General features: G+C 42.3%; 1 protein-coding gene across 9 annotated transcripts in view; it reads left to right on the forward strand.

Moving 5' to 3' along the window:
* The window catches only part of LOC121024399 (mediator of RNA polymerase II transcription subunit 18), a 134,645-nt gene that overhangs the window by 18,502 nt on the left and 92,244 nt on the right, over positions 1-23,899 (forward strand). For 2 of the 9 annotated variants that reach the window (XM_040466674.1, XM_040466691.1), the window contains exon 1: positions 14,542-14,656. The exons of 6 other annotated variants lie outside the window; for them this stretch is intronic. The gene's annotated coding sequence lies outside the window, so the exon portion shown is untranslated. Of the gene's footprint in view, positions 1-14,541; positions 14,657-23,899 lie in introns of those variants that run through there. One more of the 9 variants, XM_040466707.1, reaches the window with a different exon arrangement.

Consider the following 23,899-nt stretch of genomic DNA (forward strand, 5'->3'; position numbering starts at 1 on the left):
CTTCCTTCCTTCCTTCCTTCCTTCCTTCCTTCCTTCCTTCCTTCCTTCCTTCCTTTCTTTTTATTTTAGAGAGAGAAAGCACAAGCAGGAGAGAGGGGCAGAGAGAGAGGGAGAGAGACTCTTAAGCAGATGCCATGCTCAGTGCAGAGCCCTACTCGGGGCTCCATCCTACAACCTTAGTATCATGACCTAGTCAAAATCAAGAGTTGGATGCTCAACTGACTGAGCCACCCAGATGCCCCAATACTAAGTGCTTTTTTAAGACGCAGTGAAATGGGTAATATTCAAGTGTTTCTAGTGGCATTATAAATTAATAAAAACCTACTGGAAAGCAATTTGGAAGTAAATATCAAGAACCATCAATCCTCATACCCTTTGATCCAACAGTCCCACTTCTGATAACCCAGGCTGAGAGAATAAGCAAAATCACAGAGTAAGCTATATATATTATAATAATTAAAAAAAAAGACTTGAGGGGCACCTGAGTGGCACTGTCGATTAAGCATCAGACTTTGGCTCAAGTCATGATCTCAGAGCTCCTGGGTTCAAGCCCCATGTCGGGCTCTGTGCTGTCAGTGTGGAGCCCCCTTTGGATCCTCATCTCTCCCTTTCTCTCTGCCCCAGGTCATGACCTCACAGTGTGTGAGTTCGAGCCCCACATCGGGCTCTGTGCTGACAGCTCAGAGCCTGGAGCCTGCTTCAGATTCTGTGTCTCCCTCTCTTCCTGCCCCTCCCCTACTCACACTCTGTCTCTCTCTCAAAAATAAAAAAACATTAAAAATTTTTTTAATTATTCTGATGAGGATTCTATAGCCATTTTATGCTTATTATAGAATATTAAATAATGTTTAAGTAATATTTTTAAGTTAGATTAGCACATTACACATTATATATGTAGATTATTACTATTACTATTTTTAAAACTGTGTATTAAGGAAAGATAAACAAAGCACACCAAAATGATAATGGTTGTATTAAAGAACCCCTAGGCTTGTGGGTAGTTTTCTTTTTTGTTTTAATCTAAATGGACTTTATTGCTGTTATCTCTAAAATATTAATTTATTTTAAAAGGATATAATCTATGTGAGATCCATATAAGAAAATCAGTCCTACTTCATTGTCTTCTGTACCCTATTTATTCACTTCTAATTATTTCATTAAAATTTTTTTTAATCTTTATTTACTTTTGAGAGAGAGAGAGACAGAATGCGAGCAGGGGAGGGGCAGAGAGAGAGGGAGACACAGAATCTGAAGCAGGTTCCAGGCTCCACGTTGTCAACACAGAGCCCGATGTGGGGCTCGAACTCACAGACCGCAAGATCATGACCTGAGATGAAGTCAGATGTTTAACCAACTGAGCCACCCAGGTGCCCTCTAATTATTTCAAAACTTGAATTTATCTTTATAGAAGATGAAGATTTGCCACCAGTGAGGATGTGTCATAGACCCTGTAGATGTTTCTGAATTGGGCACCCCAATCACGGTTTGGAAAGTGGAAACATCTCTGGAATAAGTGCGCTGCCTCCGAGGTGATGACAACTTTGAAGTAAACAATATTCATTTGTCAGTATAAGGTGTGTCCTGTTTTTAAGAAATGACTCAAAATGCTGTGGTGGGCCCCAGACTGGCTATAGATTGGGGCCACTTCTGAAATTCAGTCTTTATTAGATGTGCCTGAAGAGGTAGGTGGTCTACAGGTAATAGTCATCATTACCATTTATGAAGCACTTACTATGTTCTAGGCACTGTGCTCAAAACAAAAACTGCTGTGTTTTAAACTCTTACAACAATCTTTTGAGATAGATATCATTGTCTTCATTTTACTGGTGAGAAAACAAGGCTCATGGAGAAACACGCCACAGTCACAGCCGTGAGAGGCAGAACTGGATTTTTTTTTTTTAATATTTATTTAGTTTTTTGAGACAGAGAGAGACAGAGCATGAACGGGGGAGGGTCAGAGAGAGAGGGAGACACAGAATCTGAAACAGGCTCCAGGCTCTGAGCTGTCAGCACAGAGCCCGACGCAGGGCTCGAACTCACAGACCGTGAGATCATGACCTGAGCCGAAGTCGGACGCTCAACCGACTGAGCCACCCAGGCGCCCCCAGAACTGGATTTTAACCTAGGCTGCCTTCAGACATAGCTTTTCAAGACTCAGTGCTGCGCCGTAGTGCTCCCACCGTTTGCATAAGTTTTTTCGTCTGGCTTATAATGATGGGCAGGAAGAGAAAAGCTTGCATGGGGAAGACAGCTTGATGTCCACTGCCCAAGAGGTCCTCAAGTGGGCTCTTGTATCTGAGTTCTGTAGAGAGGAACTACAAATTAAAACTGTTTTCCTATTTCCTTTTTTTTTTTTTTTTTTTGCTGTTTATTTATTTTTGAGAGAGAGAGAGAGAGAGAACACATTTGTGAACACTAGTGGAGAAGGGGCAGAGAGGAAGGGAGACAGAGGATTTCAAGTGGGCTCTGTGCTGACAGCAGCAAGCCAGATGCAGGACTCAAACTCACAGAGTGAGTCAGATGGTGACCTGGGCCGAAGTCAGATGCTTAACCAACTGAGCCACCCAGTAAGCTCCTGTTTTCCTATTTCATTCCAAGTCTCCAGCAGTGCTACTCTGGGGCCCAGGTGACAGAATGTGGAAAGGTAGAGGAGAATGGTCTCTTCCACCATTTTTGAAGTATATTCCATTTTGTTACAGTGTGAATTTTGAGGAATTGCTCCATTATTTTGAGGTGGACACAAACTGGCAAGGTCATCAGGGTTAGTGAAGTCCCAACCCTGGCCAAGAATCCTAAGAGGCTTCTTGGACAGTGGACACTGGTGGCCAAAGTAGGAGCAGGTGGGTGTGATGGACACTCCTTGTCTATATCTAGATTTTTAGGAGATAACTCCAAGGACTCTATCATTTAGCCAGATATGATCGCAGTTGGGAGCATGGGAATGATTTATTCCTTGAGGCCCAAGGAAGTGCAGGTGATAAGAACTTACAGTCAGTCCTACTCTAAACAAAAAGAGTTTGGGCGGCACTTGCCGACCCCTTAAGGACATGAATCACCTGAAATGCAAATACTGAAGGAATGCAAATAAATGGCACTTGAAGAAACAAAAAAATAAAATGAATAATCCAATAAAGAGAATATAAAAGTAACATTAGGTGGATAAAGTGTTTCAAAAATAGCATTGGCTGGGGCACCTGAGTGGCTCAGTTGGTTAAGCATCCGACTCTTGATTTCAGCTCAGGACACGATCTCATGGTTTCGTTCCTGAGATCAAGCTCCCCATAGGGCTCTGCACTGATGGCGTGAGGCTGCTTGGAATTCTCTCTCCCTCTCTGTCCCTTTCCTGCTCGTGCTCTCTTTCTCTCTCAAAATAAATAAATAGACTTAAAAAAAAAAAAAAAGCATTGGCTAAACCTGATGATTATCCAAATCTTCCCAACCCACCCTATTAGAATCTTTGGGATGCAGGGGCACCTGGGTAGCTCAGTAGGTTAAGCGTCCAACTCTTGATCTCAGCTCAGGTCTTGATCTCTGAGTCATGAGTTTAAGCCCTGTGTTGGGCTCCACACTGATCAGTTTCAGGTGTACAATATAGTGATCCAACACTTCCGTACATCACCCAGTACTCATCACAAGTGTACTCCTTAATCTCCATCACCTCTTTAACCTCTCCCTCCACCCCTCTGGTAACATCAGTTTGTTTTTAATAATTAACTGTTTTTTGATTTGTCTCTGTCTCTTTTTCTCCCCCTTTGTTTGTTTTGTTTTTTAAATTCCATATATGAGTGAAATCATATGATATTTGTCTTTCTCTAACTTACCTTACTCTCTTTAAAGTTGTATGATATTCTATTGATGTACCGTTTCATCATATCTCTATTGACGGATATTTATTTTTCAGTTTTTTTTTTGAAATACCAATAGCAGATACCCTAGTAATACATTGTCAAACACATGTGCTAGTATTTCTGTAAGATAAAGACTGAGAAGTGGAATCACTCTATCATACTCATATGGAAGGTGTCTAATAGGAATTTCCAGAGTGAAAGAAGCATGTGAATGATTAATCAGGATCCAGATTTAGGTAGGCAATATTTAATTATGGAAAGAAAGCACACTAGACTGGAAGACAGAAGACCTAAAATCCTGATGGTGGCTCTACCATTTATCTTGAGAAATTTTGTTTGTTTTTTATTTATTCAAAAATATTTACTGGATTCTGCCTACTCTGTGCCAGGCACAATGTTAGAGACAAGGAATACAAAGATGAATAAGACATAGAAATTTACAGGGGTGCCTGGGTGGCTCAGTCAGTCGGATGTCTGACTCTTGGTTTCGGCCTGGGGGTCACGATTTCATGATTTGTGGGTTCGAGCCCCATGTCGGGCTCTGCGCTTGACAGTGCAGGGTCTGCTTGGGATTCTGTCTCCCTCTCTCTTTGCCCCTGCTCATGCTCTCTCTGTCTCAAAATAAATAAATAAACTTAAAAAAATTTTTTTAAATTTACAGTGATTGGTGTGTTAGGGAGATGGACATGTGAACAGATGCCACTTGCTCATATGTGGCCTTGGGAAGTTGCCTAATTTCCTGAACATCTGTTGTTGTTGTTGTTGTTGTTGTTGTTTTTCTGTAAAATGGGTAATGGTCCCTATACCGTAAGGTTGTCATTCAATGAAATAGTGTAGGAGAAGTGCACATCACAGTGCCTGGCACACAGTGTGCACTCAGCAAATGGAAGCTATTGTTACTGTTTTAGTAACAGGCTAAACTATAATAAGTAAGTTCTTATAGTTGCTATGAGAGAAGTTCTACCTCTTTCTCTGAACTCATTTCTACAGTACTAGATGAATTGTCGAGGCAAAAATATACCCTATACAAAGTGGCACTTGGTAAATATTAGTTTCTTTTCTTGCCTTTTTTTTTTTGTTCAGACGGAGGGTAAATAAGCAGGTGGAACTGCAAACATCGTATGTTTGAACACAGCGGTGATCTTTCCAATCCGTGTGTCACCGAACCAATTCTGGCCACTTCTTTAGCCATACAGGTTTCACCTCTGATCACATCTGAGCATCTGGAACGAGGCTGCACACTTCCCTGCCCACAGACAGAATGTTCGCATAGCTCAGGGCTGGTGGCCACCTCCTGCAGAGGATTTCTTTCCTCCCAGTTTGCTAAGCAAACAGCTTGTACCCATACTGAATGGGATCACTTTTTTTGCTTGACACTGATTTTTGTGAAATAGATTTTTTTTCTCACACTGATATAAAATAAGAATTAAAGGAAGTGTATCTGGATACCAAAAATTCTGAACTTTAGTTACTGATTAAATTTAAAGATAAGTCTTGAGGCAAATTTAAGCTGAATTAAATGATAGATAAGAATCATTTATAAATATTTTGGGTAAGTTCTCTGTTTTAGGGATTAACTAGTGTCTAATTACTAGACACGTTGTTTTTTGTTTGTTTATTTGTTGTTTTTTCCAGTTTCTCTACTTCCCTGAAAGTTTTAAAAGCACTGACATTTATTTCCCCTTCCTGGATGTGTATTTGGCCTTGCAGATCATCCCACATCCCCCTGGGTTTTTATAAGCTGATTATCCTGGCAGAGATAGTGCAGTGCAATGGTCTAGAGCCCAAGTTTCAGAGTCAGGTGGACCTAGGTTTGAACTCGAGCTCTTTTATCTACATGCTCTGGGACCTTTCCTGGCACAAAGTAGGCACTCAGTACCTAGCTGTTGAATCATACTTAGTTGAGCTAAACATCTATTCAGGCATTAGCACAGGAGCTGTGTCACTAGATAGCTGTCATTCCAAAATTGACAGTCGACCCTGACACAGACATGCTTAAATGGTTTGTAAGCCATGATTTCAACTTCCTGCATTGCAGACATCTCAATTAATATTCCATTCCCCTCACCTGACCATTCGAAGGAAAGGAAAAGCTAATAGAAATATCTAACTTAGCAGCCAAGAGGATGAGCTTTGGTCTAGATAGATCCAGGCTTACAATCCGGGCTCTAGCACTGCCTAGTGGGTCAGTTACTTAATCTCTGAGAACATCAGTTCTCTCATCTGTGAAGAGGGGATAATCATAACACCTATCTCATCAAGTTACGGTGAGGATAGTGCTTTCCATATAGTACCTCTTCTTTTCCTGGAATAGTCTCTCCTCATGTTTTACTCCTGCTTTTTCAGCTTGACTGTCACTTCTTCCAGAAAGCCTTACCTGCCACCCATAGTAGGCTGGGTTCACTGTTACACTCTCCCTAAAGTACCTGCCAATTACTCTCTATAATTACTTCAACTACTCACTTCCTTTCTGGATTGTGAACTCCAATAGGATAGGGATGGTGTCTGTCTCATTAATTCCTGTGTGTCCAGTGCCTAACAGTCCCTTGGTACACAATATTTTGGATAGACGATATTTGGTTAAAAAAATTTTTTTTTAATTTATTTATTTTTGAGAGAGAGAGGACAGAGTGAGAGGAGGGGAGTGATAGAGAGGGAAGGAGAGGCACAATCGGAAGCAGGTTCCAGGCTCTGAGCTGTCAGCACAGAGGCCAGCACAGGGCTTGACCTCACAGACTGCAAGATCATGACCTGATCCAAAGTTGGACTCTTAACCAACTGAGTCACCCAGTCACCCTGTTTTGTTTTGTTTTGTTTTTAATGTTTATTTACTTTTGGGAAAAGAGAGAGAGTCTGAGCAGGGGAGGGACAGAGAGAGAGGGGGGCAGAGGATCCGAAGCGGGCTCCATGGCTGACAGCAGCAAGCCCCAACATGGGGCTCAAACCCATGAACTGTAAGATCATGACCTGAGCCTAAGTTGAACAGTCAACTGACTGAGCCACCCAGGTGCCCTGGGTGGACTAAATTTGTTAACTGAGTGAACTAATGAGATAATAATGCACATATACATAGAGCCTAACACTTAGCAAGCTCTCAATAAATAGGATATTATTAGCAACACAGTATTGGTGCTGTGTTTATTCACCTTGAGAAAACTAGTGTGGTAAGAGGAGCAACAAATTACAGATAGGTGTTGTGAATCTAGCTCTGTATCTTCTTTGTTATATGTCCTTGGCCAAATCTTTATTCTTCCCATTTCCCCACTATTAAAATGAACGTAAGATGTTCACCCTGGTGTCCAACTCAACTTGGTTCCTATAAAGTCTGCCCTTTGCCAGCCAAGACAGGCTGTCCTGTCCCGGAGTTTCTAGATATAGATCCTATACTGCGCTAGCATTCCTCTCTTTCCTCTGCTGCTAATTGTTGACCCCTGACCTTTCTCCATTCTGACTGCCTAGCCCCTTAGTTCGTTACACCAATTGGCTACCTCCCAGCGTCCAGCCTTGAACTACACTGGTCCTCACAGTAAAGTCCAAAATCCTTAGGGAGCCAACTAGAGCTTTATTTTCTTCCCACCTTCCCCTTGCTCACTGTGCTCTAGTCACTGAGCTTTCCTGAAGCTTCCTGGAGCCAGTAGCCTCCTTGATTCAAGACCTTTGGACATGGCAGTCCCTCTGCTTGGAGCATTGCCCCTCTGTCTTTATCAGGCTAACCTCTACTTAACTTTAATGTCTCAGCTTTAACATCACCTCTTCAGGGAGCATTACTTGGCTCCCTTGGAAGAAATTAAATTTCCCTGTTATATGCCATCTTCCTTGTAGGTGTTATACAATACATTGTTAAACCTTCACATTTTAAAAGAAGTTGAAAATCTGACCTTAAAGGTAGAATTTCAGTGTTCAAAGCTAGAAAGTAATTTAAAAATTATAAAATACTGAGGGCCAAACCAAAATATCTGTAGGTTAGTGAGCACCTGTGGCCTGCCTGTTTGCAACCTGAGCTGTTCAACCTTTGCCTATACTTGGTATCTTTTCCCGTATTAATCATCACTCCATTGTCACTCCATTTAACTGTCCACTCTATGCCAGGCACTGTGATTGGTGCTTTATATAGATGATGTCATGTAATATCCAAAACCACCTGTGAGGTCGAGTAAAGTTCACAGAGGTTAAAAGACTTGCCAAAGGTCACAAGCCCTAAGTGGGAGAGCCAGGTACTAAAGGTCTTTCCACTGCACTCTTGTGTGCCAAGGTACAATTTGTCAGTTATTGAATGGGAGAAGCTTCTGAAGCTCTGCCTAACAACAACTGTTAATATTTGTGCTCACTATGTGCCAGCCATTGTGCTAAGCAGTTTACATGGTCTAATTCAATCTTCACAACGTCTGTACAGAGGAGCTGTTGTTATCATCACCATTTAATAGATGAGAAAACTGAGGTATAGAAGAGGTATCTGATTTACCCAAGGTAAAGCCAGACAATCTGATGCCATAGTGTCTACTTTTAGGAATTACTATCACCAGTTTGGGGTTGTGGCGGAGTAGTGGGCTGCAGGGGAGAGGGAAAAATGTATGTACGTCTCCAATACAGAGCCCCACAGAGGACTCAGTTGAGAGAAGAATCCCCCTAGATTATTTCCATGAACCGTCTATTGAGAGATTTGGCCTGCAGGTGGCAGTCTTTAAATTCTGCAATGTTCAATGCTACAGCAAGGAAGCTTTATACAGTCAGAGTTGCTCATTTGCATATTGCTCTCTGATTGGTCTGATTCATTTTTGCCAGTTAATTGGCCTTGGTTCTCAGCCCAGTGAGAACAGCCAGGTTCGTAGAGCCTTTCGCGTCTGTGAAAGAGCTCTCAGAATTTGAAACTATGGTGAAGTCATCAGGCCATGATTTTAAAATGTGATAGCTGGAAACTTGTTTCATCGATTCTCCAACACTTTTTTAGCTTAAAAAAAAAAGAAATTATGGGGGCGTCTGGGTGGCTCAGTAGGTTAAGTGTCTGACTCTTGATTTCGGCTTAGATCATGATCTCACAGTTTCGGAGTTGGAGTACCTGCCTCAGGCTTTGTGCTGACAGCATGGAGCCTGCTTGGGATTCTCTCTCCTCTCTCTGCCCCTCCCCTACTTGTTCTCTCTCTCTCTCTCTCTAAATAAATAAAACTATAAAAATTAAACTTAAAAAAAAAAATTCTCAGTGTGCCTGGGTGGCTCAGTCAGTTAAGCATCAAACTCTTGCTTTTCCACTCCCCAAAAAGGGTAGAATATCTTGCACACTGCTCTGCTCCATGCTTTTTTTTTTTTTTTTTTAATAGAGAACTGGGGCGCCGTAGTGAGTTGAGTCCAACTTCTGCTCAGGTCATGATCTTGCATTCATGGGTTGGAGCCCCGCATCGGGCTCTGTGCTGACAGCTTAGAGCCTGGAGCCTGCTTTGGATTTTGTGTCCCCCTCTCTCTATGCCCCTCCCTTGCTTGCACTCTGTCTCTCTCTGTCTCTCAAAAAATAAAGTAAAACGTTAAAAAAAATTTTTTTAATAGAGAACTATTTCAAGCATATAGAAAAATAGACATTTATATAACAAACACCCAAATCTCTGTCACAACTTTGTCAAATCTTAATGTTTTATCATTTGTTTCTTAAAATTGCTTTCAAGAAATAAAATATCAGATATGCTTTAAGTCCTGATATATTCCTCCTTTTACCCGTTCTTTTCTCCTCTCCCCAAGAAGTAATCATTTGCCTGAATATTTTATTTCCACACATGATTTTATATTTTTGCTATGTATAGATAAATCCTTAAACAGTATATAGTATTGTTTGGGATGTTTTAAAACTTTATATACATGGTATCAGGCCATATGTAACCTCCTACAACTTAGTTTTTTTTCCCTTAACATTTTGTTTTGTCCCTGTTGATCCCTCCAGTTTTCATTTATTCACTTTAACTGCTTTGTGCTATTCTATATCATGTCACAGTTGATTTGCGCATTCTCCAGTAAATGCATATTTAATTTATCTCCAATTTTTTTGTTTGAGATTTCAAACAGTACTACAATGAATATCCTTGCACTTATAGCCTGTATCCATGTTCATTGTTGAAAAATTGGAAACTTAATAAAAACAGAAAGACAAAAACATATTACTCGTAATAGTAATTGTTTATTGAGTACTTAACATATATCAGGTACAGTGCTGGCTACTTTATGTATGTTACTTTATTTAATTATCACATCAATTTACATAATAAGTACTATTGTATTTCCCATTGTACAGTGAGGGAACTGAACGTTAACCAGTTTCAATAACTTGGGCAGTAGCACAGAGGAAGTGGCAGAACAGTTTTTTATTGCCAGAGCTTATGCTCTTAACATTATACACCAATAGTGCCCATGAGCCCCAAAACCAGAAATATTGATGGTTAGAAAGAGTGTTTACTGCTAACTGGTCTCTCAGAAGACAAGAGGCCTGGTGCAGACCACTTCCCATTTTAAAAATTGAGTATAATATACAGGCAGAAGAGTATCTATATCCCATGAATGAATTTTTACAAATTGAAGACATCCATGGACCGAGCACCCAGGTCCAGATCAAAAGCGACATTATCAGCCTCCAGAAAACCCCCTCTCACCTTCTTCCAGACACTGCTCTTCCACCCTGAAGGGTGGCTGCTAGCCTGACTTTCAACAGAATATTTTTGCCTGTTTTTTATTGTATATTTGTGAAGCCATACAGCATATACTCCTTCGGTCTAGCTTCTTTCACTTAATATCATTTGTGAGAAGCATCCATATGTTTGGGTGTCGTGTATTACAAGGCACAAAAGGCATGTGGGGCAACATATAGCATTTTGCAAAGAGTGATGAGTGCCACCAAATCTTTTGTCAAGGTTGTCACAGGCCATTACCTTGAAGACAGGGTGATAAATTAGATCTAATGTAGAAAATGGACAAACCTGAGCATTGCAAGGGATGGTCTGGCACCCCCATTGCCTTATCTCACGTCCTCACAGAGCTACCTTAGCTTTTAGCTGAAGCTGCAGAAAACAGTTTAGTAAGGGCTTCACTTCTCCTTCCATCTTTATGCATTCTGTCCTGGAGCTTTTCCTAAACCAAGATATAGGACTCTGGTGGGACCCTGTTCCAAATGCAAGAGGAGTTGATACTCCCTGGGGCAATCCCATGGGATTTACCATGGGGGATGGGAGCCAATGGACAAATGCTTCTCAGAGCAGTCCTTGGGTAGACAATGCTGAGAGGCATTGTAGACAATCCTCACATGGTTTTGGTAGGATTGCCAAGTAAGCAATGCACCCTTGTGTTGGCTCCTTCTTCCCTGTTTTACTGTAGGCTCTCACAGTAAGTCCCTGGGATCACTTTCCAAGTAAATTACCTGAAACTAATATTTGTCTGTAGTTATGCTTTTTGGGGGGAATCCTAATGCAAGGCATATGTAAAATACCTGGTACATGATAGATGCTCAAGGAAAAATAGGAGTTTTTATTATTACTGCTATTAACACTACTGTTACCACCATCATTACTTTTTTTTTTTTCAACGTTTATTTATTTTTGGGACAGAGAGAGACAGAGCATGAACGGGGGAGGGGCAGAGAGAGAGGGAGACACAGAATCGGAAACAGGCTCCAGGCTCTGAGCCATCAGCCCAGAGCCCCGAGGCGGGGCTCGAACTCACGGACCGAGAGATCGTGACCTGGCTGAAGTCGGACGCTTAACCAACTGCGCCACCCAGGCGCCCCTACCACCATCATTACTTACCTGGGATTTCATAATTGCTGTCCCTATCCATCCCCTTCCCCATGAATGGTATTGAAACTCCACAATTACAACTTCTGTGGTAACTTTTTTTTTTTTTTCCCAAGAGTACCAGGAAGCCACTGAAGGATTTTCTTTCTTTCTTTCAGTTTTTTTTTAAATGTTCATTTATTTATCTTGAGAGGAGGGAGGGGCAGAAAGAGAGAGAGAGAGAGGGAGAATCTCAAGCAGGCTCCACACTCAGCGAGGAGCCCAATGTGGAGCTCAGTCCCACAATTGCGAGATCATCACCTGAGCTGAAATCAAGAGCCCAACGCTCAGCGACGGAGCCACCCGGTGCCCCAACATTTTTTTTTAAGTTTATTTATTTTGAGAGAGAGAGCATGTGCACACATGGAGGAAGGCAGAGAGAGAAGAAGAGAGAGAATCCCAAGCAGGCTCCATACTGTCTGTCAGTGCAGAGCCCCATGCAGGTCTTGAACTCAGCGAGATCATGACCTGAGCCAAAATCAAGAGTTGACTGCTTAATTGACTGAGCCACCCAGGTACCCCCCCAACAGTTTATCGACTATCCTATTTTTCAGGTTTAGTGAAGTATAATGATGAACAAGAAACCTCACATATTTAAAGCGTGCAATTTCATAAGTTTTGATATACTTAAAACTCATTATACAGCCTTGAAAACATAACCATGATCAAGATAATTAATATACCAATCACCCCCAAAAGTTTCCTTATCCCCTTTATTATCTCTGGCTGCCATACATCTGCCTTCTTGGTTCCCCGGGTGACCACTGATCTTTTTTCATTAGAGTTTGGTTTTCCTAGGGTTTTATACAAATGGAGTCATACAGAATGTACTCCTTTATGTCTGGCTTCTTTTACTCAGCACAATAATTTTAAGATTCATCATGTTGTGTGAATCAATAGTTCATTCCTTCTTATTGTTAAAGAGTATCCATTGTATAAGTATGAAGGACATTTGAATTGTTTCCAATCTTAAGCTATTACAAATAAAGCTGCTATGAACATTCATGTTCAATCAAGTCTTTGTGTAGATGTATGCTTTCAGTTTGTCTTGGGTAAATACCTACAGTGTAATGGTTAGACCATATAGTAGGTGTATATTTAACTTCTTTAATTAAAAAAAATTTAATATTTATTTTTGAGAGAGACAGAGTGCAAGCGGGGGAGGGACAGAGAAAAGAGGGAGACACAGAATCCAAAGCAGGCTGCAGGCTCTGAGACGTCAGCACAGTGCCCAACTTGGGGCTCAAACTCACAAACCACAAGATCATGACGTGAGCTGAAGTTGGACGCTTAACTGACTGAGCCACCCAGGCGCCCAAGTGTATATTTAATTTTTAAAGAAACTCCAATACTGCTTTCCAAAGTGGTTGTATCATTTTACAATGCCACCAACAGTGAATGAGAATTCTTGTGGCTCTACATTCTTGTTAACACTTGATCACTTGATATTACAAGTCATGGTGTGTAGATTATCTCATTGTGGTTTTAATTTGCATATCCCAAACATCTTTCATGGTTTATTTGCCACAGGTTTATCATTGTTTGTGAAACATCTGTTCAAATCATTTTTTTAAGCTGGGTTGTTTGCCTTAATGAGTTGAAATTGTTTTAGATATTAGTCCCTTGTTGCATGTAGGTTTTGCGGCTATTTCATCCCAGTGGGTGGCTTGCCTTTTCATTTTCATAAGTGTCCTAAAGAGCAACATTTTTAACTTTAGTGACTTACGATTTATCAATTTTTTCTTTTATGACTGTGTGTTTGCAGGTCGTATAGATTTTTTCCCTCATTTTCCTCTAGCAGCTTTAGGTTATACACTTAGCTCTAATTTGGACTGTGACACAATGGGGTTGGCATTTAGCAAGATCATCTGGCGGCAGCAAGGATGGTGTTTGGAGGAGAAGAGCCCAGAGGCCTGAAACTAGTGAGACTAGCAAGAGAGGACCGTTGCTTGCTCTAGTTAATGGTGATAGAGGAAATGGAATGGTGAGGTCTATGGGATATAGATTGACTGGACTTAGTGGGCTGAAGAAGGTGCCAAGAATGATTCCCGGGTTGCTTCTTTATACACTAGACTGAGGATAACAACCTCCACCACCTCCTCCTCCTCCTCCCCCTCCTCCTCCTCCACCTTCTTTTTAAGATTTTATTTTTAAGTGATCTCTATACCTTAGAGGGCCTGGAACTTACAACCCTGAGATCAAGAGTAGCATACTCTACTGACTGAGCCCTCTAGACACCTTGAGGATAACTTACTTCTAAGTTTTTGTATTTTAAACTGGCCCTCAATAGTTTGTTTTGTTTTGTTTGGGTTTTTTTTTAGTTTATTTATGTACTTTGAGAGAGAGCGAGCGAGCTTGGGAGGGGCAGATAGGAGAGAGAGTATCCTAAGCAGGCTCCTCGCTGTCAGCACAGAGCCAGATGCAGGGCTCAAACTCACAAACCATGAGATCATGACCTGAGCCAAAATCCAGAGTCAGACGCTTAATACTGAGCCACACAGGCGCCCCATAGTGTTTTCTTTTGCAGAAACTATATTTGAAATTTGGCCAGATAGGGGCTGGACACGGTTTTCTAAAACAGCACACGTACCTCAGCTCCTCCCTAGACACTGCCTGCAGCTGAACTTGTTTCTGTGCTCCTAAGTCCAAAGACCTTTGCCCCCGGGCACTAGTTAAGCAGTCCAAGTTTTCATACCAAGGTTGCCAGCAGCGGGTGGCGCATGCCCAGAGAGGCCGTGTGAGGCCTACAGACCCGGAGCATAAGGCGGAGACGTTCTCGCCATCTTGTCCAGCCCGCAAAGCAGCTGGCTCTGGCTGGAGACTACGAATCCCGTGAGCCTCCGCGGGGGCACTTCCTACCCCTCACTGTCCGGCCAGCCTCGGCTCCCCCCTCCCCGGGGCCGAAGGCTCTGGCTGCAGCCTGGCGGCGGGCGGGCCAGGTAGGATTTCCGGGGGAAGCTACTGTTGGAGGCTGAGGAGGCGGCGGCGGCCACCCGGGTGATTTCGGTGAGCAAGGGAAAGTGAGCGAGAAGTATACTGGGTCTGGTTGCGGGCGCCTCTTAGTCTCGCGCCGCGTTCTAAGCTCCGCAATGAGGTCGCGGTCTGGGCGGGGGTAACGGCCCGAACCGCGAACTTGTCGGTCCAGGGCAGGGCGGGGCGGGCTGGGCCGGGGCCGCCGCCTCCTCCTCCGCCCTCCCACAACGGTCCCGCCGTGGTTTCTCCGCCTGCAGTGTGTCCCGCGAAGGCTGGCCCTCCCCTCCTCCCGCGACTTGGCGGGGCCCTTTTGTCTGGGCTGCCCCTTTGTGCCAGTGCGAGGGGTCGCCTCCTCCGGGGAGCCCTCCGGGCCGGTCCTTGATGGGGGCCCGTCCCAGGGGATCCGGTTACGGTAACCGGATCAGGTCAAAGTCCATTTTAAAAACCCGTCATGGGTCGGACCTCTGCATCCCGGCTGGGCAGAGCGGAGGCTAGGAGCCAGGCAGTGGCAGACGGAGTTTCTGTTGAAAACCCTTGAGGTTATTGTCTAACTCTGAAATGTAGCCCCGCGCGGCTTTGGGACACCAATCTCCAGGCATTTTTCTCGGTAGGGGGATGGGCCTGCGGAAAAGAAGTGAGCCCCCTCCCCGGGATACTGGGAAGGGACCTAATTTGCTGCCGTGTCTGTATAGGTTGCAGTTGTGATCGGGGAACCAAAGAACCAGTGCGGTTGAGCAGAATGGTAGTTCACATACGTCTTGAATCTCGGAGAAGAGAAAGTGATTTATAGGGCAGCGAGCAGGCTTTTCATTCATTGCATGCAGAAAAAAGTTACTGGACTTCATCCAGGCACCCAGTTCGTCTCCCTTCGGACCCGCGATCCTTTTATTTCTTCTGCTTGAAACAAAGTTGGAAGAAACGTCCATTAATAGAAGGATCTGCGTTATAGCGAAACCAGAAACCTGGTAGCTTCAAGAAAGCAACAAAGAGACTACTAGTTCACCAAGTAATAGAAATGAAGCCAGTTTGAGGGAGGATAGTAGTAGATCCTTACTGAAACCAGTGAATTGTGTGGATTTAATCAAATTTTGTTAGTGGTAATTTCATCCACGTTCCTTTGGAAGACTGCATTGCGAGATTCAGCATAAGGTAAAGCTTTATAAACGCCGCGGCGGTGGCTCCTATTGAAAAATAATTATATTTCAGGTCTCTGAAATGAGGATAATCAGGACCCTTTTACATGAGTCAGGGAATGATATTAAAGTTATATACGTTAAATTCCCTCCCTAGTCAAGTATGCAAAATAAAGCCTATTGTACTTTATTATTTTGATCTCTCATAATGGAAGTGATTAACTCTGAGAATCCAGATTGTGTTAGTAATATTGTGCAGGGATTGAGGTCTTTAATGCAATTGTTCCCTTCAGGTTTTAATCCAGTCATGAGTAGGGATTGATTGTTTTCCTGATTGTGTTTTGAAGAAGTGTCCATAGAATTGCTCTGGAAGTTTTAAAAATAATCCAAGGAACAGGGGCACCTGGGTGGATCATTCCCTTAAGTATCAGACTCTTGGTTTCAACTCAGGTCATGATCTCAGGGTTTGTGAATCTGAGCCCCATGTTGGGCTCTGTGCTGACAGTGTGGATGGAGTCTGCTTGGGATTTCTCTCTGTCTCTGCCCCTCCCCAGCTTGCCCGCTCGCTCGCCCTCTCAAAATAAATAAATAAACATTAAAAAAAAAAAAAAGGAACATCAGTTACTAATGACTGGCTGTTATCTGTTGAAATATGACATTGCTATTAGTGTTATTTTTTGAAAACAGCTCATCATATATATTATGTAATTTCTTACTGCAGTTCTCTGAGGTGGTGGTTCTCATTTTATTGGTGATAAATGTTCAATTCACAGCCTCTAAAATGTTAAGTGACTTGCCTAAAGTCACACAGTTAACCTAGATAGGAAATAGTAAACCATACTTCAGTCCAGTGCTCTTTCCATTACTTCACACCTGTTGCACTTACTCATTATACCACCATGAACAGCTTATGATTTATTGACATTTAAATCTTGGAGAAAAATAATGGAAATATATATATATATATATTTTTGGAAATATTTTCTTTTTTTTTTTTTAATTTTTTTTTCAACGTTTATTTATTTTTGGGACAGAGAGAGACAGAGCATGAACGGGGGAGGGGCAGAGAGAGAGGGAGACACAGAATCGGAAACAGGCTCCAGGCTCTGAGCCATCAGCCCAGAGCCCGACGCGGGGCTCGGACCCACGGACCGCGAGATCGTGACCTGGCTGAAGTCGGACGCTTAACCGATTGCGCCACCCAGGCGCCCCGGAAATATTTTCTAAGCAGAGAAAAGTGACTTAAAATGAACTGGAGTTTTTATTTTTCTATTTAAAGAATTAAAAAAAATTTTTTTTGACGTTTATTCATTTTTGAGAGCACAAGTAGGGGAGGGGCAGAGAGGGAGACACAGAATCCGAAGCAGACTCCAGGCTCTCAGCTGTCAGCACAGAGCCCAATGTGGGGCTCGAACCCGTGAACCGTGAGATCATGACCTGAGCCGAAGTCGGACGCTCAACTGACTGAGCCACCCAGGCGCCCCGGAACTGGAACTGGAGGTTTTAGAACATCAAATGATGTCATACTAAGCCATAAATCATCCTGAACGTTGGTCCCATCACCTTGTTTGGTGGTACGTTGTGATTGCCTTGTGCTTAGGCCCAGTGGAGGTGGAAGAGTGGTAAGTTACTGGGCTGTGGTTTTGTCTAATCATTACTAGCAAGTTTTGATTAATCTTTCCTTAAAGGTTTTTAAAGAAATATGTTGGAGAACATCTATACAGCACTTTTGGCTGCTGGAAATAACATTGAAGAAAGAACTGAACTTCAGATTCTTTTCTAGCCAAAGTCAAGACTCAAGAAAATGCTTTCTTTGGTGTTTGCTTTTAGTAAAAACTTTTAATTAGTTTCAAACCTGCAGTTAAATCTTGGCTTTATGTCAGTGCATGCCATGAATGTGACATCAGAAATAGAAACTTACTTCACCTCCTTTACTTAAATTCTTCTTAGGTAAAATGCATAACATGCCAATGGAATTGAGTCAATACAATTGGTCTAGCCTTTCTAACTAGTAGAAGCCTGTTTTAAATCTCTTTTATTATGCCATCATAATGAGAAGGAACTTTTTTCCTTGTGTGTTTTGCTGTTGGTCTACTTTACTTCCAAATCATTTCATCCATTCATCTAGTCAACATACACTTATTGGAGGCCTGTTGTGTTCTAGACACTGGATCGGATTCCTAGAAACTCAGGAATCAGATCCTGAGGACAAAGCAGTGAAAACCAAGTCTTTTCCTTTTTGGGGCTTATAGACTGATTAGAGGTAGAGTAGTTGGACAAGTCAGACAGTAAGTAAGTACTAAATAAAATCCTCTCTCATTAATGTGCAACCTTGAGCAGTAACATCTTTGAAGGTTAGTTTTCTCATCTTCAACATGGAGATAATCATTCCTGCTCCATCTACCTTGTGGAATGATTTCCAGAAGTCAGAGGGTATTTGGTTGCATTATACCCTTTAGAAAAGGAAAAGGAGCATTGGAAGAAGGTTGTTTATAAAGAAAGAGACAAAGAGAATGGATGGATTCTCTGGTCTAAGACAGTCCGATGTCTCGTTCTGTGACTGTTAGTCACGTCTTCATGTAGCTCTCATCAAATAAGTCTTTTTTCCTTTAGTTTATTATTTATTTAGAGAGAAAAATCGGGGGAGGGGCAGAGAGAGAGAGAGAGAGAATCCTGAGTAAGCTGCAGGCTCTGTGCTGAGCCACACGAGGGGCTTGATCTCAAGATAGTTAGATCATGACCTGAGTCCAACACTTAACCCACTGAGCCACCCCTACACCCCTCCTATAAGACCTTTGTATTCTGTATTGTCACAGTTAACTGTCTTAACGGCAAGGACTATGTATGTCCTAGTCTATTTCCTTACTGCTTAGCACATAGCTCCAAATATTTCTTTGGAATTTTATAAATATTTGTTGAATGAGTGAATTAATAACAAAAGTGGGCAGGGGCAGTCGTGGAGAATACAAGAACACAAATGCAATGCCTAGTATGTTTCTTTTATTCAGATTTTTATTTTGCTCATTGCATGCTAGGATCTGGGTTATGTTCTGGAGATAGATGTAAAGGTATTGAGCCTCTTCCTTGAAAAGCTTGCAACATTGCAACACCTAATTGTGGTGTCAAGTACTAAGTTCAGGAGAGCTGTGTACAACCTAGGAAAGGGACTGAATGATTCTGTTTTGTAAACTGTGAAGGAAGACATTACAGAGGAAGTGATTTTGGAGCTTGTTCTTGAGGGATGAATAAGAATTCACCCAGTAGACCCATTACTATTAAGGTTATTCCAGCTTGATTCCCCCAACCACTACCACCCCTAATCAGCCAGAGGAAGCAGTTTGGGCTTCCAAACTGGTGGTGAACTGGAGGTGAAAAAGTATAAGGTGTGTGTCTGGAAAAGAGTGAGTACTCTGGTATAGCTAAGAGGGTTTTACAGTTGCGGTTTTTTTTTCTTTAATTTTTTTTTTTTTAATTTTTTTTTTCAACGTTTATTTATTTTTGGGACAGAGAGAGACAGAGCATGAACGGGGGAGGGGCAGAGAGAGAGGGAGACACAGAATCGGAAACAGGCTCCAGGCTCCGAGCCATCAGCCCAGAGCCCGACGCGGGGCTCGAACTCACGGACCGCGAGATCGTGACCTGGCTGAAGTCGGACGCTTAACCGACTGCGCCACCCAGGCGCCCCTGTTTTGTTTATTTTTGAGAGAGAGAGAGACAGAGTGCAAGGGGGCAGGGGCAAAGAGAGATGGAGACAGAATCTGAAGCAGGCTCCAGGCTCTGAGCTGTCAGCACAGAGATTGATGTGGGGCTCAAACCCAGGAACTGTGAGATCGTGACCTGAGCCGAGGACAGACGCCTAACCAACTGAGCCACCCTGGAGCCCTGGGTTTTGCCATTGGTTTTTAACATGTTTTGGTTCAGATGCCCCCTCTAGGAAATTTGATAAGAACAATGGTTTGTCACCCCAGACAATTGCACATAAGCAAATGTATATAGTTTTAGAAGGTTGTGGAATACTTAGTGGGGTGGGGGTGGGGTCTCTGGACATCTGGGGTTGAGCAATTGAAGAGTATAGTGACTGGTGAAAGGAAAGGTTGATGGCCAAGTGGTGAGAAGGGTTCAAAACTTTTCACTAAAGAGTTTAGGCTTTATGATTAGGAAAGTTTTAAACCATCAAAGGTTTAAAAAATTTTTTTTTAATGTTTTATTATTTTTGAGACAGAGAGACAGAACATGCATGAATGGGAGAGGGTCAGAGAGAGAGGGAAACACAGAATCCAAAACAGGCTCCAGGCTCTGAGCTGTCAGCACAGAGCCCAACGTGGGGCTCCAACTCACGGAGTGTGAGAACACAACCTGAGCCAAAGTCGGACGCTCAACCGACTGAGCCACCCAGGCACCCCAACCATCAAAGGTTTTTAAAGCAGGTAGTCGGCATAATCTGATCTGTTTTTGAAAGGTAAAATTGCTTGTTGTCTTTGGGTAGGTTAAAGGGTTTAGGAGAGATAGAGTAAAAGCTAAGAAGAGTTGGATTTCAGGGCCTTTTTTGTTTGATTTTATTTTATTAAAAAAAAATTTTTTTTCAACGTTTATTTATTTTTGGGACAGAGAGAGACAGAGCATGAATGGGGGAGGGGCAGAGAGAGAGGGAGACACAGAATCGGAAACAGGCTCCAGGCTCTGAGCCATCAGCCCAGAGCCCGACGCGGGGCTCGAACTCACGGACCGCGAGATCGTGACCTGGCTGAAGTCAGGCGCTTAACCGACTGCGCCACCCAGGCGCCCCTGATTTTATTTTAAAAGATGGAAGAGATTAGAAATATTTTGAGGTAAAGGAGAAGGAGCCAGCAGAGTGGCAGTTACTGAAGATCTGCACAAGAGAAAAGGGAGATGATAAAGGAGCCCTGGAGAGGTGAGCCTTGAAAGGGAAACATGAAAAAAGGATGGAGGAAGATGTATTTGGAAATGATGGAGATGGGAATTGAAATTGGAGTAGGTACCAGCCACGTAGGTACTTTCATATGTGTTATTTAATTTTACAAAATTCTGTAGAGTGAGTGGGCATTCTCATTTGACAGTTGAAGAAATTATGGTTCAGCGAGATTAACTTCATTTCCCAAAGGCACCATATAAGTAACGGAAGAAGTCTGGGGTCCAGATATATCTTGACTGCAAAGCTTGGGATCATAATTTCTGCCTTATAAGGTTGGTTAATGTCTAATGTGACCTCTTTTTTGTCTCCCTTTCCAATGGAAGGGGTTAAATTATCTGCAGAACGATAAAAGACTAGAGTGGGCTAGATGACTTCAGAAAGTGTTAAAAGTTTTGCAATGGCAGTTGTGGAAAAGGCAAGGGGGCCAACCAAAGATGAGCAAAAGGGCTATTGAACAGTAATTAGGACCTAGCTGGAGGTCAGACACGAAATTTCTGCTAGTCCACATGTTCTGTCTCCTACATTCTCAGTAAAGCAGCATCTCTTGAATATTGTTGATGTCGGCCTTTGAAAAAAACACACTATATTGTAATAGAAGGCTTTGGTGCCACCATCTCTGAGCAGATCACAAGCCTTGTGCTACAGTTTTCTCATCTCTTAAAGAGTGGATTAGTTGGTCTCTTAAATTCTATGGTTTTTATGACTTACAACCAAAAACATTCCAGGGAATTTTAGGAGAGGAAGTGTGTTTAGTATCTGTTTGATTTTTAGGGAAGAGGTGGTTGAAACCATACATCTTTCAGATTCAAGCTTAGTTTTCCGTTTAACTTCTCTATTATGTTGAAAGCACCAGGTGTTGGTTTTGCCAATCTGAAAGTTCTGACCTATTTACTCAATATAATGCAGTTTCCTACCTTTGGAGTCTGAAGACCGGGTTCTAGTTCCAGCTATATCACGTTGTAGCTGTGAATATCCAAGTCAGCTAACCTTAAACTTTAGTTTCTTCGTCTATAAGATAGGGATAACCATTTCTTCATGGGGTTTTAGATGAGATAAGATTTGTGTCAGATCTTTATAGATTGTATAGTGTTTAATAAATATGAAAAAAGATACTATTTCTGGCAAAGGAGAAAGGTAGTACTGGGATGCCTGGGTGGCTCAGTCGATTGGGCGACCGACTTCACTCAGGTCATGATCTCACAGATCGTCAGTTCGAGCCCCGCATCGGGCTCTGTGCTGACAGCTCAGAGCCTAGAGCCTGCTTCAGATTCTGAGTCTCCCTCTCTCTCTGTCCCTCCCTAGCTCACATTCTGTCTCCTTCAAAAATAAACATTGAAAAAAAAAAAAAAAGGTAGTACTGTGATCAGTGCGGTAGGAGAGAGGAAGCACTGGTTTCAAGTGCCTCCTTCTGTTCAGGTGTCCTGAGTGGCAAGGGAAGTCTGTCAGGATGTGAGCTGTCAGTGTATTGATTTAGAAGTTGATTTGTGGTATATGATGTTGCTGGGTGTTTCTGTCAGGTATACATTTCAAATCAAATCTAATCTTGAATCAAATCTGACAAACTCCATTGTTAAAATTCTCTACATTTATTCTTTCAAATGTGAGCTTGTTAGGCACATTTCCAGGAGTATTTTTTAAATATATATATATATATTTTTTTTTTTTCAACGTTTATTTATTTTTGGGACAGAGAGAGACAGAGCATGAACGGGGGAGGGGCAGAGAGAGAGGGAGACACAGAATCAGAAACAGGCTCCAGGCTCCGAGCCGTCAGCCCAGAGCCCGACGTGGGGCTCGAACTCACGGACCGCGAGATCGTGACCTGGCTGAAGTCGGGCGCTTAACCGTCTGCGCCATCCAGGCGCCCTATAAATATATATTTTTTTTAATGTTTATTTTTGAGAGAGAGAGAGCGTGCATGCATGCAAGAGTGTACTAAAGCAGGGGGAAGTTCAGAGGGAGAGGGAGACAGAATCCTCCTAAGCAGGCTCCAGACTCCACACTGTGAGTGCAGAGCCTGATGTGGGGCTCGAACTCATGAACCATGAGATCATTATCTGAGCCGAAGTTGGGTGCTTAACCAGCTGAGCCACTCAGGTGCCCCTCCAGGATTATTTTTTAGATAGATTTTGACTATTTTATTTAAGACTAGATAACAATCTTATGATTGTCTGACAACTTAAATGCATAGTTTGGTTTGTTTGTTTCCTCTCTGGGGCTGATTTTGTTGGAACTCTACATTTTAATCTCTTACAGAGAACTCCCCTTTCCCCACCTTTACCCTGCACATGCCATCTAAGTTTTTACCAGCGTACTTAATTCTGTCTACCCAGCTGCTTACTCTCTCCTTTGCATTTTGATAGGAAATACAGTGTCAAAAATTGGTGTTGAAGATTAATGATTCCTCCTTAACTTGAGTGATCCGAGAGCACTTTGAGCATATCTCTGCAGGGCACTTTTCTCTATTTAGTTTACCTCTTTATTCTCCCCTACTAAACAGTTACTGTTTATGGAAATAAACTGAGTTAAAGAATCGTATGCTGTGGGTTTCAACTTGTTTAACTATTACATAGGTATTGCATGTGTAACTTTTTTCTTTAAAATGAAATCACTAAAATAAAATTGCTAAAATAAAATAAAATTACTAAATGAACATTTATATAGTTCACCACCCAGTGAACCACCCAGGCACATCTTTACCCATTCATCAGTTGATGGACATTTGGGCTCTTTCCATAGTTTGGCTATTGTTGATAGCGCTGCTGTAAACATTGGGGCGCATGTGCCCCTTTGAATCAGCGTTTTTATAGCCTTTGGGTAAATACCGAGAAGTGCAATTGCTAGGTCGTAGGGTAGTTCTATTTTATTTTTAAGTAATCTCTACACCCAGTGTGGGGTACTAACTCAAAACCCCGAGATCAAGAGTCGCATGTTCTCCTGACTGAGCCAGCCAGGTGCTCCAGAAAAATCAATTTTGATGTGTGGGATAAAGATGATATTCCAAGTTAATTTTTTTCACAGTTAACTATTATTCCTGGTAGCATTTGTTTTGTGACGACATTTGGAGTTTCGGAAGACACTAAAAGTGTTCTTTTTTTCTTCTTTTTTTTTAATGTTTATTTATTCTGAGAGAGAGAGAGAGTGCAAGGGAGAGGGGCAGAGAGAGAGAGAGAGAGAGAGAGAGAGAGAGAATTCCAAGCAGCTCAGTAT

Source organism: Herpailurus yagouaroundi, unplaced genomic scaffold, assembly GCF_014898765.1.
Source record: "Herpailurus yagouaroundi ecotype Mexico unplaced genomic scaffold, PumYag 77, whole genome shotgun sequence".
NCBI classification, from domain to species: domain Eukaryota; kingdom Metazoa; phylum Chordata; class Mammalia; order Carnivora; family Felidae; genus Herpailurus; species Herpailurus yagouaroundi.